The 18,655-nt window shown below is 41.3% G+C and overlaps 1 protein-coding gene across 2 annotated transcripts in view; it reads right to left on the bottom strand.

The window, feature by feature from the left end:
- The window catches only part of znf438 (zinc finger protein 438), a 31,165-nt gene extending 13,361 nt beyond the window's left edge, over positions 1-17,804 (bottom strand). For both annotated transcript variants that reach the window (XM_044031762.1, XM_044031770.1), the window contains exon 1: positions 17,695-17,804. The gene's annotated coding sequence lies outside the window, so the exon portion shown is untranslated. The remainder of the gene's footprint in view (positions 1-17,694) is intronic.
- Positions 17,805-18,655: the final 851 nt, after the last annotated feature.

Raw genomic sequence — 18,655 nt, 5'->3', positions numbered from 1 at the left:
AATTATAGTAGCTGTCGTCACAAATGTTGTTTGTGTTAACGCCAATAGTTCAAATAAACTGGCATTATCTATTAAAAGAGCTCTGCTAACAAAAAAGAACAGTACACAGGAGAGAGCAGCGTCAACACAGCTCAGCACTGGAGCGCTTGAGGGCACCGACTTTTCCATCTCTCCATCACCTCCTCTTTGTAACAGGAAGACCCCGTCTCCCACACTGTGTGAATTATGCATCTCTGCTCCAAGCAACTTCTCACTAGCTGTTCAAGCAAGCTGCCTGAGGACCTCATGTACCGTTAGGTGTTCCTCCACCTGAAGACAATGACCTCACACATCTTCAAAGATAAGTCAAGCACACTACAGAACCCATTCTGTGGGTTTAAAAACTATTATTAGGTTTCCTATAGGTACAAAGAAAAGAGGATGGGGCCAACATTTATGAGAACGTGAAACTGATTTCTTTCTTATTTTCTTTTTTAAGATGAGCTCCAATAAAATCTTAGTGTGGTGGTGGTGGGAGGGTGGTTGAGCTCAAGAGCCTGCAAGTTTCTTGCAAGTAGACAAATCAGCGAAGAGGAGAGACAAGCACTTCCCTTTTAAATTGATCCCACTGAGACCCTCAAGGTTCTCCTTACTGGACTCAGTGATACAAATCTGGCCCTGTGGACCTGACAAGAACTGGGAGGGCAAACTGCAAAGCAGAAAGAACAGAGCGATACTGTGAGGGAGACAAGGGAGAAGAGAGGATGGGTGGGGTTGTTCTCCAAAGGTTGCATCCATGCATGAGCGTCATCAGTGGCACGGAAAACTCTCAACGAGATAAAATAAATAATACATTTTAAAGAAATTATTTTATAGTTTGGTTTGCTTGTTAACTTACCTCATAGGTATCTGAATATTTAATACTTTGATACATTGATTTAATTATTTGGCGCTTTTGGCCTTTGACAATTCACGTGACAACAACCAAAAGCCGGTATATACCAGCTAATGTAAACCCTGAATGGAGTCACACCAAACCGTGCAGAGTCGAGCTGTACCGACCTGTGGCGAGGTGCGACGTGCTGGAACTGGGTAGTGGAAAAGCAAAGAGCCAGAGCTGGGACGACCGGTGCTATAAGCTATCAAACCTGTGCTACACGTATCGTGAGGTGTATCTTTATCCTGCCCCAGCCCTGGCAGCTCAACTGTTGGATACTTTCATGCTGGCCTGAGATTAGACCCTGGATGTGGTCTAACATGCTGTCATCCACAGCACGTTAGGCTTTCAAATGAATCGCTATCAGGGCAACCCAGAGACCCTGTAGCCTGCCAGACACACCAGATCTGACCAATTGCCAACAGGAACCCACACACACACACACACACACACACACACACACACACACAGTAAGACGGAGTGAATGTGACTGTACTTTCCGTTTTTCCTGCAATTGAACACAATTCAGTCACTTGACTTAAGTGACCTTGACTTAACAAATAGCACAAACTTTAAAATGAGTTCCCATCACAGGGTTGAACTCTTGTCATGACCATATTTTTCCATGTGGATGAAATGCTGATTTGGTAAAAAAAAAAAATTCGTACACAGGAAAAGGAGTTTAGAAAAATATGAGAAAGTCATAAAACACTATTTTTCTGCATACAACCAACAACGCAATTTTGGAAAGATGTAGCCTATTATGGACTACTGAGGTCTTACTGTAAGGGGCCGAGTTGAAGATTTTAACTTTCTTGTTCCCATTTTTCTTTGTCGTTCGTCTTCACTGTTTTTGTGGTGTTATTAAAATTATTTCAAGTTTCCATGCAGAAGAGGAAGTGGTGATCGAAACCACTTCTACTCGAAATCGATTATTGTTTAAAAGTGGCGCCATCCGCTCTGCTTGTGCTGTGACTGTGTTTCCTCATTTATTCTTTTCCTTATTGCTGCAATGCCCTCGGCACGGATTGCGATCACATAGAGATAAAAGATTTCCTTTGGTTTGTGAAAGGGCAGTTTAACTCGAGTTACGGTGACAACTGTGATCAGAAGTTAATCTCTCTCCATCCACGTTCTCCCCTTTGTTGAGAGTCACTGTCTTTTTCTCCTTCTCCCCTTTATTTAAATTTCTTTTGTGATTTTGATTGTGATGAGGGTAATTGCAAAAAGCCAGTGTACGATTTTAAACCTTCAACCCCAAATTTAAGGATTAATGTTTTACATATTTATTACTTATTTGACAATTTGAGGCTGATCTGAAATGTTGTGATTGAGAGGAGTGGTGCCCCATTTTAATTGTGTTATTAATATTTAACATTTTGAATATTAATGATTCAAAAATGAATGAATCGTTAATATTAAAAATGTCATAACCAATGACATTGTTTCCCCTAACACTGTCATAGGCCCTCCTCTCTAACGCTTCATTGCTTCTTCTTCGTGTGTTTGTAGCTTATGCACATGCTCCATGTATTCTCCATAAACAAGCACAGTTTCTTACCTCTTCTAAACAACTTAGCTGTTAATATGATGTATTTGTATTTGATGACATTGTCATTCAGCTGAGGCGGGAATCACATGATACCTCACAATAAGATACACAACACCACTAACATGACAATACAACGGTTCTGTGATAATCAATATACTGCAAGACAATCATATTGCGATACGATCACGACATCTGACTGAAGACAACAGCTTGACTGTTTAACTTGAACTAGTTTAACTAGCAGGCCCTGGGTGCAAGTACCACACAGGAAATGGTGCAACTTGACACTAAAAGGAACTTACACAGGGGCGGTAAAAACCAAGTACCACAAACTATATTCTACCACCAATGCCACATTACAGCAAAGTATAAATATACAGAGGCAACACTGGCACATTTTTTGAGGGGCAGGCACAGAGACAAGCTTCACTGGCAGTAGTGGACGGATTTACAATTTACAAAGGATTGCTCACTTAAATAAAAGCTCTGTGCTGTTGGAGAGATGAACTGAAAACAACCTTGTGATGTTGCCAAGACTCTTCACATTACTAATAGAGTAGTAGGAAAACATTAAATGAATGCACTAAAGCAGACAGCGATGCTTCCTCCTTATAATAGCATATAAAGAGGAAGCACTATGTGCTAATTTGTCTTGTCTGTAAAGCATTCTGACAGCCCCATTGACGCCTACATCTCTTTAACATGAGGTTAGTGGGTGTTTGGCCTCCCCAGTCGTTTGTGAGCTGCAGCGCCTGGAAATGATTAGGCCTGGGAGAACAAGTAGCTTGAGCATCGCTGGGCTAAATATAGTCCAGCTTGGCCCAGCTCTGATCCTGGTTCATATCCATACCACAGCCTCCACACAGGCATGCGAGCTCAATCTGGATTCCATTTGTTTGATGACTGACGCGATGGTAACGCTGACTCAGACGAGATAACTTAGCCGTCGATCAGGTGTCACATGAGGGAATGAAGTGAGTGGGAGGGAAAAATCAGGGGATGGTGTTTGACAGGGAAGCACATGTTAACCTCGATAACCAGAAAATGTGTAGGAGAAGCATGTTCCTCAAGTTGACTGACTCATATTTATTTATTCCTCCACGTCTCAAATGAGTCGACACACACTGTGCCCTTGTTTCTTTCAGACCTTCAGCGCAAAATTCACGAGAACAAAACAAGCTTCAAACAAAACCGTGGTGTGGAAAACATGCTTTCTCACAGCCTTGCACCAACTACATGGAACACAAAGACAGAATGCTTTCCCATTTCATGACTGCCTGCCCCTCCGGTCCCCCCATCTCCCACCCCATGTAAGAAAAAAATGGTTGAGATTTTATCCTCAAAGACAAGAGGTTCGCCCACTCGTTCACCTGGGTCGGCTTTGGGATGGCGGAGGCAAACTCGGAGGTTATAGGAGCCTGGGAATGTTTAACATCAAGAAAGCAATCAGAACATGGATGGACCTGTGGGAATTTGACAGGAAACATGGAGAGTAACCCCTTCCTGCCTGAGAAGAAGTGATATGGGTTATGGGGTGAGTTTTTACTGTACAATAAATGTGGGAGAGTTACAAGACTTTTACAAGTGCTAAATTAAGCCAGTTTACATTAAGACTTTTTTTTAAAAAACAGAATGGAACCAGTTTCACTACAAATAACACCTTCTTGGCTTTCTTTCTATAGACGCCTTTAACAAATTGATCTGTGAAGATAGGGCTTCAACGAGATACAAGAAAAACAAACCCTCTAACCCAACATAGGCTGCTTCAATTTCCCCATTCCCAATACTTCCCCTTGTGTGCACAGTACACAGACCGAGATGAAACTTAAAGGCATAGGATTTGGATTTTTGAAAATAAAGTTGTATGACACAGACCCCTGAAGTAGAGTGGATGCAACGTTATTAAGTCATTTAACGAGGCTCCAAAAGACGGCACGACTGTAGAATAACTGCGATGTGCTAACCAACCTGGCACAAACAGTCAGTTTATGAAAAGAGGGAAGAGGGAAATTTAAATATGTAGTTCAGGGAAAGATGGGACATTTCAAAATACAACACCTTTACAGGGCCAACCAGAAAAAGCAAACTGGATTTAATACAAGGCACAAATCACATCTACTGCGCACCCACTCTATGAGATTCTTTTACCCATAGATATTCTTACAGCTTATAGCAGCAGAGATAAACTGGAAAATACATTCATCATGAAGAGAGGTTATTTTTGGAACTGTGCAGTGATAAAAGTGTGGACATGCAAGGTGCACTGTTTATTATAACGGTTTGTTCATCTATCATTCACCACAAGAGGAATGCGATAACATTATGGTATGTGTTACAGCCAGAATGGCCCCTAAGGAAAGATCAAAGCATGTCCTTGGAGCGACATTATTTATTGAAATAAATTCACTCAACCTAAAACACTGTACTGTGCCAAAGTCTTAAGCCACCATTAGAAAAAGTGTTTAGTGTGACCCTTAAACCTAATGCACGGGTCACTTATAGGGCTGTCACTTTTCCCAAATATTACATTTATAATGGCCCGTAATTCATTAAAAACTTAATTTTAATTAATTAATTCAAACCCCCCCCCATGAGCGCATACCATCGCCCCACAGCCATCATGGTGCCAATACTCCACAATGTGACAGTTTTCTTTACTTTAGAGTAGAATAGAATAGAATAGCCTTAATTTGTCATTAAGTCAGTCGTTCAAACACGTAATAACAGTTCAAAATCAGACTTTTAATCCCACAGTGAAAATAAATTTGAATTTCAAACAGAAAGTGACAGCCCTAATAAATGTTACTGGTAAAACTGTTTGTCATGTTGAGAATATCCAAATGCCAATGATCAGAAAGTATTTTATGTAAAACAAACGTGTTATGAACGGTGCTTGTGATGGAGCAGAGCTGGGCTTTATCGCCATAACATTGGATTGCTCTTTTCAACAGATGTCCCTTGTGACACGGTGGAAATAATAGAGAGGAAATGCTTTCATTTAGTTCATTGGTGAATGGGAGGAATTTCCTTTCATGAACTATTAGACTGTATAGACAATTTACTTAGTACTGACTTTCTCTGTGCAGAGATTCTGATCTTAATTACTCAGTTAATTAGCTGTGATTCACAGGGAGAAGTCGTTCTCTATGCAATCCTTAGGAGCGTCCTTATTCCAAGTCCCTTTGCATTGTTGAGGAGGAAGCTCTCACATCCTCGCTCCCATTTTTAAAGGGACAACCTTGACAAAGGTAGACTTTCCTTCCTCAAATGTCAGCAAAATTGCTGAAGCTCCAGCTCTTCAATTCTATACCTATAACACATGGATGAATTCCACTGATTTATTCTAATGAAAAACAGACAGGCAGCGCAACATCCCGCACGCTCCTCTCACTATGGGATAAATATGGCTCCACGCTCTGGGTGTCTCAACCCCAACTCAACTCAAACCTTATTTCTAGAGCACATTTAAAACAACCAGTGCTGTACAGATTAGATGCAATACAGATGATAAAAGTGGCCCATACAATGCCACAGTTACAGTAAATAGTATAAACAAATACTAAAATATAATAATAAGTCCACTTAAACTTGGTTAACAGCCAAGGAGAAGATGTGTGTCTTTAGTGAGGATTTAAAAAGCTCAATCGATCCCGCAGAGCGGATGTGCCAGGGCAGGTTGTTCCAGAGCCTAGGGGGCGCTGCACCAAAGGCTCAGTCTTGTTTCTGCCCTATATTGGCTTTCTGTATTTTTTCCATGATGCAATTTTATACTTTTCAGTATTTCCTTTGGACATTATTTTCATGCTTCTATATTCTTCGTACAAAATGCAGTAACCACAATGCACACATTTTCTGTCCTAAAAAAAACTTCAGTAGTGAATCCCCTGAAAAAGTGCAGCAATAATTCCCAGTTGGCAGCATTGTTAGAAAAGCACTGCTGGAAAAAAAGCTTCAGAAACGTCAAATAAATGTGCTGTTTCACATTTAAGTTGACATCGACACTAATGTGTGAGACACGTCCATTATCAGCTGAAGCAGCAGCAGACACGAGTCCTGCGACTTCCCATGTATCTGTGCAGTTTTACACACATACACTGAGAAAGGAGAGGGTCGGACCAGTTTAGGGGGTTGATTAATACACATCAAATCTCAGGTGGTGCAGATTACCTCCCATAATGTGTTGGGAGGTTGCTGGTAAATCCACTTTAAAAACCAGCTCATATTCCCAGTGTGGACAGAGTATTCATGTATCTTATCTACTGTTGGTATGTCCTCGGCATGGTGCAACTTCCTGTACCCAACATCCTGTGCCCATGTTATTTTTATTGTTACCGTGTGTTCCCGTTAACCTGCACATACCTTAAGGGGGGAGTTGATGCTATGATGGGGGTGGAGCTACTGCTGGGGCTGCAGCCCCCCTTTGTCAGAGCGTGATGCCTGCACAGAGTCTGAGTCGGCATTCTGGCAAAAATCACTTGCTCGTCAAAAGACGGGGTAATACGCAAATAATTGAATTGTTAACATAATATATTAGGTTCGGAAATAAGGTTAACTTTTTTTTTTTTTTACTTTTTATCACTTTTTTTATTAACTTGCATATGTGTTATAATTTACTTTTTTTATTCAATTTTTTCCTTTATTATCACATTTCTTTCTTTAAAGCCCACATAGACCGGAAGCTCCAATTAACACTGCGTTTGTGTGTGTATCTGCGTCATTACCTCGTTTATGAAACCCTAAAGTTTCAGAACAAACAGTTCAGCCACTGCTGAGAAAATAGTGTTGTATTGTTTTCCTGGGCTCTGCGAAGCGGATCGGCACTTCCTTAATTTGATGTCGTCATCAAAAATCTTCACCACTCCTCTCACCACCGTAGCGCCTCCTGGTGCGGGCACCTAGTCCGGGCACATCCGGTTGCGTACATTCAACTGCAGAAGAAGAACTACTCTCGTTGTAGCTGCTGAGATGCAGAGCATCCACCGTGCCAGAGGGGGAGCTGTGTATCTGAGAGCTGGCCTATCTATTACGTCACTTCCAGGTACCTGGCCAATCACAGGACAGTGGGAAAGCTCTCGTTGGCTGGCCAATCACAACACAGTCCACATTCTAGGGGTGTGGTTTTGGTCTGAAACAGCACGGCTGACGAGAGTGTCAGTGAGGAGATATTTTGATCCGCTCGTTTGCAGCGATTAAGAGGTTTTTAACCATGAAAACAAGTTAATATATGTAAATAGACCTCCATAACTAACATATATGTGTGATACAAGCATTCTATGTCACCTTTAATATTGTCATAATTTATTAATTTCCAATTATGTTAGTTTTGGTTAGCAAAGATGGCGGACACCGTGTTTACATTCTGGGAAGTCTCGTCCCCCTATGGGTGAGTCTAAAAAGTGCAGAACTGGCATTGTAGTTTCAAACCTTGAACCGATGTTTGCCCTATGTGTAGGGCAAAATTGGCTGATTTTTTTTTACAGCTCAGTGGAAAATAGAGGGAGGGAAGCACAATTTTTTTTTCCAAAATACTACTGCTATTATAGCAATACAAAACCACATGTAAATCGGTGAAGAATTCCTTTAAGAATATGTTTTATATTGCTGTTAGACAGACTTTTCTGACTGGGAACTGAAGTTTCTGTCCCTTTTTAAACCATTCATTCCTCACACTTAAGTCCATATTGAAAATCTGAGACACATGAGTTACAATAGTTAGTCTAAATGTATTATTCTGTGACTTCATTCAATTATTTCATTCAGATTTCAGATGTCACACACACATATTTGAAGATATCGTAGACTTATGCAGGACTGCTTTTATGAGAGGAGCACTGAATTTCCAAGTGGCTAAAATCCGTTTTTCATTGAGAGCATGTCTCACTTTAGGGCTTCCCCGTCTAAAACTAGTTCCCATCCATATTAGTACCTCATACATCCACAAAAACCTGAACCATCATATTAACTGAAGCTGAACTGCAGTCTATATTAATAATATTACTAATAATATCGATGTAGACAGCCCACAGTTTCACAATACTTTGAGTGAAGGCATAGCTCACAATTTTAAGGACATGTAAGGACAGTTGACCTAATATTAGCAGGCATTCTCCTCCCTTACCCCTGGCCTAAAAATCCCAAATTCATCATTCGTTCCCAGGACTAATGCAACATTATTATAATGAAGACGAGACCGAGTTAGGGCAGAACAAAACGCACACGTTACAGAAAAAAGCAAACAAGATGTCAGCTGAACTGTTTTGTCTGTGACAGCGCTACATGCCCTGGAGCTCAGGAGCCATGTCTCATCTACAAACAGCTCCGTTCTCAGGCCCCAGATGTCTCATTACTGCAAAACAAGCAGTGAGATGAGCAACATTACAAACCACTGGCCCACAACACTACCTTCATTTCAATTAGGAAGGATTAGCCTAGCGTTCTCGTGCTGCGATACACTGGCGTGACATCCCATGTCAGACGAAACAAAAATGAAAGAGGAACTGATAGAAGAATGAGAGTTATGAGTTATGAGTGGACAACAGGAGGACAAAGCTGCACCTTCCATAAAACCTGACATCTCATGAAGCTCCATGGTCAGAAACACAGGTACACACACACACGCCCTTCTTTCACCAGCTCTCATAAATTAGACCAATAGTAGCACACAGTTCCTCAGTAGATTTAGAGGTTTCACTCACGATGCATTAATCAAGCGATAAAGAATTTTCTGCAGCGTCATTCGTTGGCTAAACCAACGAGACACCTCCTACCCAATCCCATCCTATGACGTAGTGCAGGAGGGATTGCGAGGCCCTCACACTGCCACCGGCATCACTCACTTTTATGGGATTGGGGCACGTGGGCTTTAACAAGACTTTTTACTCGTCAAGCCAACCGACATTACATAACCATAAAACAACATGGTCCACAAATCACCATCCGACATGTGACAAACAGAAGGGTGGGGTTTGTTGTATGGCTCACAACACTAGGTCTGACAGAACCCGTTTGTTCTTCAGTCAGAAGAGTGCAGCCCATAAAACTGGAGGTCTCTTCACCACATGGGAAACTGCAAATGCAGCTCTAGAAGTGCAACTAAGCCTTCTCCCTGCTGCTCACTCATCTGCATCATTTTCCAGAGAGTCTGTGCCATACCTGGAATAAGTCCACTGACCAGGGGCGTCTGTGGTTGAACTGTACTAGTCTGCTGTTCCAGAGAGGGAGGCAGGCAGGCGGGCAGGCTCCGCTATGCCTGACATGGAACACCCTCACGGGGGGAATGACTGAGTAATGGTTGGGTAACTTGATCCAGAGCTGGGAGGGAGCAGGATCAACCCTGACGCCTAAATCACTGCTGTGGGAGGGAGATACACAAATGTGTTTGAAGGAAAGACAGACGCGCAGATGAATGAGCGACTGAAGAGACGGTGGGTGGGACGAGCAGAGAAAATAACAGCAGGTGGGGGAGGAGCGAGCTTTGGGAAATAGCCAAATGATGGGATGAAAGTGAATGCCTCACTGTTGCCTTTCATGCACATGCCGTACCCACCGCTGGGGTGGGAGAGACCTCAGAGGAGTGATGTAGCGTGGGTTTAGGTTTCAAATCCACAAGCCTATCTCAGACAGAACAAACACACGTCGGCCCAACGTGACCTACATGAGGGAAAACAGGATTTTCCCTCAGACTAATTGAGAAATTCAGGCTGGTAAACGTAAATAAATGCATCACTCTCCAATCGGCCATGATCATTTAACCAGAAAAGAAGTAGTACCCACTAGGATCCAGCAGAGGGCGCTTGTAAGGTTTCCTACCATATCATGTGACAGTGAATGTGCACACGAGGGACAAAATGCAGCTGCTGCCCAGGGTGCGATAGAGATCCTGTTTGGGGACCTGCACAAATCGACTTTGGCAAAGGCAGCAGATGCATGCCCACGAAAGGAAACTCCTCTCCCTTTTTGTAAACACTTTATTCATTCATTCATTTATTCAGTGTCTACTGCTTTATCCTCCACATGACGGTGGTGGGAGCAGGTGGAGCCAATCCCAGCCGATAGGGCGAGATGTGGGGAACACCCTGAACAGGTCGCCGGGCCTAAATAATATATTACATGGTTTCACTTATTTTATGGAAAAAACATACTGCCACTTAGTGTAGATTCAAGAACCAAATGATTTATTGTCATATTTACAGTAAGACAACACGTTTGTGTGCGTAATGAAATTCTTTCTTTCTGTCCACACAAAGAGTTAGAAGTCAAAAGAAATAGATAAATAGTAAAAGTGATAAAATAACACACAATAAAGGCAGTATAACTGACATACCGAAGTAGACGTGCTAAAGAAACTTAATGTGCAAAATTAAAGTACGGGTCATGAGGTAGGTCAGGGATGTCAAACTCATTTTGGTCCGGGGGCCGTAGGCGACCTAATTTGATCTCACGGGGGCCGGACCAGAAAACTCATAGCATAATTACACAGAAGTAACAATAAGTCCAAAGTTTAGTGCACAGAAACACAAAATCTTTATATTTAATGAACTCTATATTATGTTACTAATATATTATGACCAACCTGAGACTTCTTAAGAAAAGTAATTTCAACACTATGCCTCAGTTTAACATGTATTTGTGTGGATTGGGCATTACAACTGATCAACTGAGGTATGTGGAACTTAATGTTAACATCAATCAAACTCAGATATAGAAATTATTTCAACTCCATCGTCTACATCTGGGAAGTAATTCTGGACAAATAAATTGACTCCACACAACTAAAATCTCCAGTAGCAGCTATTTTAAACAGACCATTAAGAAAGTAAAGTTGTCGCCTCCCTTGTTAATTCATAAAATGTATACATAATAAAACTGCATAAATAACAAATAATATTCCTCTCAACCAAACTCTTTTGTTGTAAATCTGTTGACTAACACCGAGTCTCACAGTATTTACTACAGTAAGTATTCATAATACCTGTTTTTTCATAGTGCAAATAATGTTTCAAGCAGCATTTTACAGGATTTAGTCTTGCTTTATATTTGCTCCTGAAACTTGGCGTCTTTTATCCTGCACATGTGCATCAATATCAGGCATCATGTCCTGAGCAGCTGCCAATTTCAGAATGTCATTGAAGTGCTTATGTGTAAGCTTTGAGCGCGGCTTTGTTTTATTAACGTTCATTACTGAGAAAACTTGCTCATAAAAGGTAGGTAGTCCTGAACATGCATCGTTTCTCAAACTCCCACGGCAATCCCACAATCGTGTCTTTGCACTGTCTCATGTCAGCAGTAACGTTGGCTGCACACACATCTCTCAGACTGGGAGCTGCTTTAATTTGAACGCACGTATGCCGTCGTAATACTGTGTGACAATGTTTTTAGGCCCTTGCAACATTATGTTCAGATTATTCAAGTGCTCTGTAATATCAACCATAAATGCAAGGTCCTGCAGCCATTGTTGGATTGTAATTCCATGAAAGGTTTAGCTTTTTTTTCCTTCATGAACTGTCCAATTTCCTCACATAGATCAAAGACGCGCTTTAGCACAGCACCTCGGCTTAACCATCTTACTTCAGTGTGGCATGGCACGCATTAACAGTAACATTAACACGGGTAATGTTACGGTCACTGAGAAGGTAGTCAAACTGACGAGGATGAAATCAACAGTTCCTCCATGACGTGATCCATTGCAGCACAATGACTCCTGATGCAAAATACAGTGTAATGTCCAAAAACCACCCCCTCCATTTGTGGCTTGTACTTTCTCTCTGAACTCCGTCACAACACCCGCCTTTTTCCCGATCATTGACGGCGCACCATCTGTAGCCATGCCGACAGTGCGGGAACAGTCCACTCCGGCCCTGTGCAGCGCACCAACGACAGCGCGGGAAATATCCTCGGCTGTTGTGGCGTCCATCACAGGCGCTAACTCGACAGACAGAAACTCCTCCGTGACAGTCAAAGTCTCATCAACTCCACGATGTATCACCCGGTGTATCACCCAGTGTATCACCCAGCCCTAATAAAAGCATGAGCACATAGATGTCAAATCTCACCAAATCTACCAGCCAATAACAGTGACCACACACGTCTAATGCTGTGCTATGCTCTTGTGATGTTACCTCATGAAGAAAAAATGGTTCGCTAGAAGTGGAACATAGCCAGGAACAATGGACGCTCAAAGGAATGGCCTTATATAATAATAATAATAATAATATGCCTTTGCCGCCTGTAAATCCAGTAAAACTCTGTCATTAGGCTTCACATGTAATTTTCTTTAACCTTTCTTGGAAACAAAAGTTGCGCAATAACCACAATTTAGCAGAGAAAGAAATATTGGCCAGACTATTACCAAACCACATCCTCCTTTTTCCATCCACAATATGGTCTCCATTCATTATTCAGACTGGAGATGCATTTTCCTTGTCCTTCAAACCTCCACTACAGGATGTGTATTAGCTGCTTAAGATTTTGATACAGCTAAAGAAAATTCTACATTAGAAACCTCCAATGGTTTTATTCAATTAAATGAAATGTTGATTGAACAGGGTGAGTTACTTTATTTTAGCTGTAATTTCATTCAGTTTTGTATAGCCTACATTGTTAAACTCATGAAGCAATAATTGAAATTGTATTTATGTACAAAGACTGGTGATTGGTAGTGTTGTCTGATATTAGGAAAACGTCCAATATGTTTGTTATTTTCTGTCCATAATGGAGTTTAAAAATGACAATGAGCTGGTTTCTTTACCTACAATCTGCCTTATCCAACATTTACCATGATATTTACATTAGTAAACAAAGCAGCCACTAAGTAACTAAGTTAAAGGGGCATACTTATAGAGTGCTTTTTCCACATTTTGTTATATTACAGCCTTATTCCAAAATGTATTAATATAATTTTTCCCTAAAAGAAAGTGAACAAAGTTAGTTAGTTTGCTCAAAATAAAGCGTCACAGTGTCCAACACAGTTTAAGCACAAAGCCAGTGTGTGGCTGTAAGGACGAGGAATAAGGTTGTTGAACATTGAAATGAAAATATGACTTGCGACATATAGACATTGTGGTACATAACTTTTAAATAACAAACAAATGTCCACTACATTAAACCATTGCTAAATAAAGCCATCAGCACCAAACTAAAACCGAAACCGAAACACCGAAAAAGAATATTATTATTTATATTATAATCTGTACCATTGTTTTTTTTAATCCAATTGAGTTGTTAATGGCTGGAACTGTGTATTTATCTCACTAAAGTGAAGGTACTGCAATTATAGTATATTATATTATAGCTAGATTATATAGATTAATACTCATGCTTCAAAGAATAAATCAATTAAGAATCTATCTAATCTAACATCCAAGTAATGATCTTTATGACGAGGACTGAGTGCAGTCGCGATGAAGTGCAGGGGATCTTAGTAGATCTTAGTGAAATGTGTCGACAGACTCTTAAGAGCGTCATTGTTTTCACTCCGTGGTCCATCTCAACCTCTTTGTGTAGAAGATGCTTTAGTGCTGCAATTAGGGGAAGAACGTCTCGTTAGTTAACTGCTCAAAGGGGGCGCGAAGAAAGAGAAAGTTCTCTGGTGTGAAGTGAATGTCGCGGGGAGTTCATAATCTGCGCTGTATGCTGCCAAGTTTCGCTTTTGCACAGATAATTGAATATGTGGGTTAATCTCCAACAAGTACCTGGGAAACCTCTATATTTAACAGAGGAGTCTGTTACTGTAAATTAGAGTGGTGTATTTAGGGACAGTGCCGGCGATAGCAAGCGGCATCACAGACCGCTGTATTCTGTGGAGTACGAGTCTGTACTCCGGAGACGTGTGGACAGAAATCAAGCTGCAGTGCCGAATTCTAGATCAGTTAAAACTACTTTACAGTCCTAAAAACGTGGGTTAATCTCCAACAACTACAGAAGTCTGGTGTGAAGTCACTCATGTGTGTGTGTGTGTGTATAAAACGATGTCACCACAGTTTCACTCAGCCGTGCAGTGATGACTCCGCCCACGCCAAGTAGGTACTTTTTGGTGGTGGAGGTGCAACCTAATCGTGCCGTGTCGTGCCGAGGCGAGGCAAGTAGAGCCGGTGGAAATACGCCATAAGCGGGAATAGACAGGCGCGTGTTGGCCGCAGTTCTTGCATGTGTCATCACAACATCCTGTTTTGGTCGTTTTGTTACGGTGTTTCAGCCGAAAACACCTTTTTTAGCCATTTTCAGCCGATATATTTTGGCCGCTGAATTTTCGGTGCATCTCTAGTTTAAATCTCATTGTTTGTCAGCACAGATGGATACAACAGCACCAAAGAATCACCCACGGCAAGTTTCATGAGGGAATTCTACTGCTCAATTTTAAGAATATATGCAATTTACAATCTTTTAACACATCTTGTCAAAATAGCACCAGAACTACAGCATATGGTTATTCAAGAGTATTTTCTCAAACCAGGTCAGGTCAGACCGAGTTTCATATTTCATTAACCAAATCAAATAGTCACTAATCAATAGCGTTTGGCCAATGTTAAAACAGTAATATCTTCCTATATAATAAAAATGTCTGTATGTGTGGGTTATGCCCAGATAATGCATCCCCATAACTAATGGTCTTCTATGCTTGTGTGTTTGTGGGTGTATGGGTAATGCCCAGTCCAAAACCAGGATTTCACCAGGTTTTCCGTGTGTGCATGCGCTACGGTAACATGATCTTGGTTATGATCTAGCGGAAATGTTAGACAAGCATCAAAGTTTCCTCTGCCTCCTTTCACCCTCCACATCTCACCACATGTGAAACCACAATGGAACTGCAGCAGCCAGAGAAAAAGCTCAACTCATTTGCATGGCATGTGTTTACACTGGATGCCAGAGTAGTAGACATACTAGCCCCTTACTCATATTCCAGTGTTTCCCCGACCATTATATAAGGGGGGGTGCCCTTTTCACTGCTGCTGTGATGGGGCAGTGGCTCTCTGTGAAGTCAGCGCTTAAAATATTGCTTCACATTTGTTGAACAGATGCTGACACAATCGAGGGTCATTGTTCTTATTGTGATATGATAACTTTTTTCCCGCCATCTATTTCTGTAAAATTCTGCCACACTGCTAATGTCTTTGAGGAGGGCTGACTGTAGCCTACAATATAAAGCTGGACGTTATTTAATCTATCTGTCTTTAGTGGGTTGGGCTAATCCAAAACAGTGAAAACAAGGGGGGTGTTCTCTGAAGACACGCTGTTACCTGAGAAACAGGGGTGTTCTGAAAACACCCTCGTTAGCACTTGGTACTTTCCTCCTCATTAAATTATTCATAGACTGTATGAAATTAACACGGCAAAAAAACGAACAATCAGAATTTTAGTGGAGCCAGAACGTATCGACTCCTAGTTGACCAGTCGAGTTTACAGCCCTAGAATATACTGATCCCACACCTGGTGCTGCCTCAGATACCTGAACCATTTGCAGATACTACAGCCCCTTTCAGACTTGTCATTAAAATGTGTTTTCTGTGATCGGCTTGATATCGGATAGCGCCTGACCACTCAACCATATAAATATACCCGAGACGCATTAAGGACAGATTGTTATCCAATCTGCCAAACCACTTTAGGGGGGTTGTTGACGACGCGTTGTGACCACCTTGAACAGAAGTGCAAATGCAATGAGTCTCGGATGCGTCTCCGCTCCACCCACAACAATGTGAGTGGAAAGTCATTGGTGGCTCAAAGTACACCTAACGTGAAAGTGGCGACAAATCTGCACAGTCTCATACACTGAGCGGCTGAACTATGTGTTGCTAAAAACATTTGCAGTTTAAACCCCAAGTGTGACGCCCTGCAGCTGTGACAGAGGGGAAAACACAGTGCTGTGGTTAAAAATGGTCTGTATCTCTATAGCGCTTTTCTCGTCTTAATGACCACTCAAAGCTGCTTTACGTTCCAGTTACCCATTCACTCACACTTTCATACAGGAATCAAACCCACAGCCCTTGATCTGCAAGATGACTCACTCGAGCTACCGCGTCCATTACGTTACCTCCTGCCGCTAACCTGAAGCTGCAACTCATAGTCACCAAAAGTAACTGTCAACAAGAAAACTGCGGTGTGTAAACTATGTTATGCACGTGGAAAGCACAGGACATCTCCACATGCATCATGAGGGCATGGACGACAAAAACAACTCTGTAAACACAACATAAAATGACAGAACATGTTGAAAAAAATTATTTTGACAAACATTTGAGAAACTAAATAATCTCTGAAGCTTGTTGTAATTCTTAAAAAAATAATACTCAGATTAATTAGAAATCAATTAATGATCAATTATCCAAAGAATCATTGCAACCCTACGTGATATATCATAAACATAACATAACCACACATAACCAGGCTCCTCATTCCTTCCTTCTACGTGCAATATACTTATTTATGCTGTAAATATCAGGTCCATACTGTGTATATTCTGCTAACTGACTATAATGTACATTTTTTTAATAGTCTAACTGTTAATATCTTTTGATATTGTAATTTTCTTTTTCGGTAATGCATGTTTATCATTTATTATCTTTAATGTCTTGCTGCTGTTACAATGTAAATTTCCCCACTGCGTTACAAACAAAGGACTATCTTATCTTATCTTAAACTAAATGGTCTTGCAATGAACAGAGTATCTCAGAATCGCTGTATCATCACACCATCATCACCATGGACAAAACTGTATTGTAGTGTAGTCATGTGTTCTCCTTATTGGTGCTATGAAAATGGCCACCCGAGCTCCAAACCAAAGACAAGAGCACACAGTTACGAAAAAGAGGAGTAAACACATCCACACAAGTGCACAAGCAGAAGTGCACAAGAGTTGATGATAGATGCTGCATACACTACAAAGTGTAAGTGTAAGTGTGTGTGTGTGTGTTTGCACACATACTAGGTCGTGTTTATGTCTGCACACAGACCGCGGGAAAGCCTACAGTAACGTAGTGCGGGGGGGGTTAGCAACAGACTTGCTCTGCATTGGCTACACTGCATCAGACTCACGTGCACTCACGTGCACTCGTTGCTCCAGTGTGGACACACTGTGTCATTTGACTTTGACGCTGATATTCACGCTGTGTACACAACAGACAGGCTAACGTAATAACACTGCAAACGAGCCCCGTGTGAGCACGGTTTCCTGGGCGTAAAAGCGACGGACTGGGCGGAAAATGTGAAATCAAGTGTAAGCATGTCTCACCTGGATCCCCAGGTATGTGGGGGGGGAGCGCCTTCACTCTACGGAAAGGATCGCTTTTCGCAAACACCCCGCAAAACCATCGATCCTCATGATCGCTTCTCTCCAGCCATTTTGAGCCAAACCGTCATTTTGATCCAGCGGGGGAGCACAGCTTTCACGGACTATAAATAAGTCCGTGAAAGCTGTGCATTTGTTAGCACGTGTATTAAAAACACTAGTACTGCCTTATTGTTTTATTTTACTAAACAATATTTATTTTTTTTAAAGCAGCGGGGAAGTGATATCCCGTATTCCTGAACTTCCTGTACCCTCTGTTTGGCACGAAATGGTATGGCTCAACACATTCTGAGGACTTCTGTGTTGCGAGTGCAGCCAATGAGAACAGCGGCTGTGAGTGACCTGTAACAACAGCAGCGGCACACACAGCTGACATGACGACAACACACAACAACACAATCAAGCAACTGGAAGAACAATCACACACTACAACAGAGACTCTCCACAACCTATAATGTTCTATAAAGGATTTCATCTCAATTCAAAACTGAGGGAGATTAAGTAGCAGGGAGATCAAATGTGCTTGTAAAATCCAGGCTACACCCATTTTTATTCAGTTTAGATTTATAAACAGAATTAACTTCCACAAAGGTCATTTGAAAACAAAGCTGCGTTCATTTTAGTTTGAAAACTGCAAATTAGACACTGCAGGAGTCAGAGCTGCACAAAAGGATCTATTTTCCATATGGTACTGTATATTTTAATAAAATAAGTTACAGTTCATAAATGAAGTTAACATTGAAAATGTGAAAATAATAACAATAAATATATATGCATTTATTAAAAGTATTTTACATGTTCATTAATCAACACTCTGTGTAGGTGGCGGTAAATAGGCTTAAGCATTTGGCACCAACTAAAATGAGTTTTGTGGGAAAAAAGCCTGTATATATCGGTATCAGTG

The sequence above is a fragment of the Solea senegalensis genome, linkage group LG1 (assembly GCF_019176455.1).
Source record: "Solea senegalensis isolate Sse05_10M linkage group LG1, IFAPA_SoseM_1, whole genome shotgun sequence".
Taxonomy (NCBI): domain Eukaryota; kingdom Metazoa; phylum Chordata; class Actinopteri; order Pleuronectiformes; family Soleidae; genus Solea; species Solea senegalensis.
Note: the sequence above shows the minus strand (reverse complement) of the source record. Positions and strands in the feature narration are given on the sequence as shown.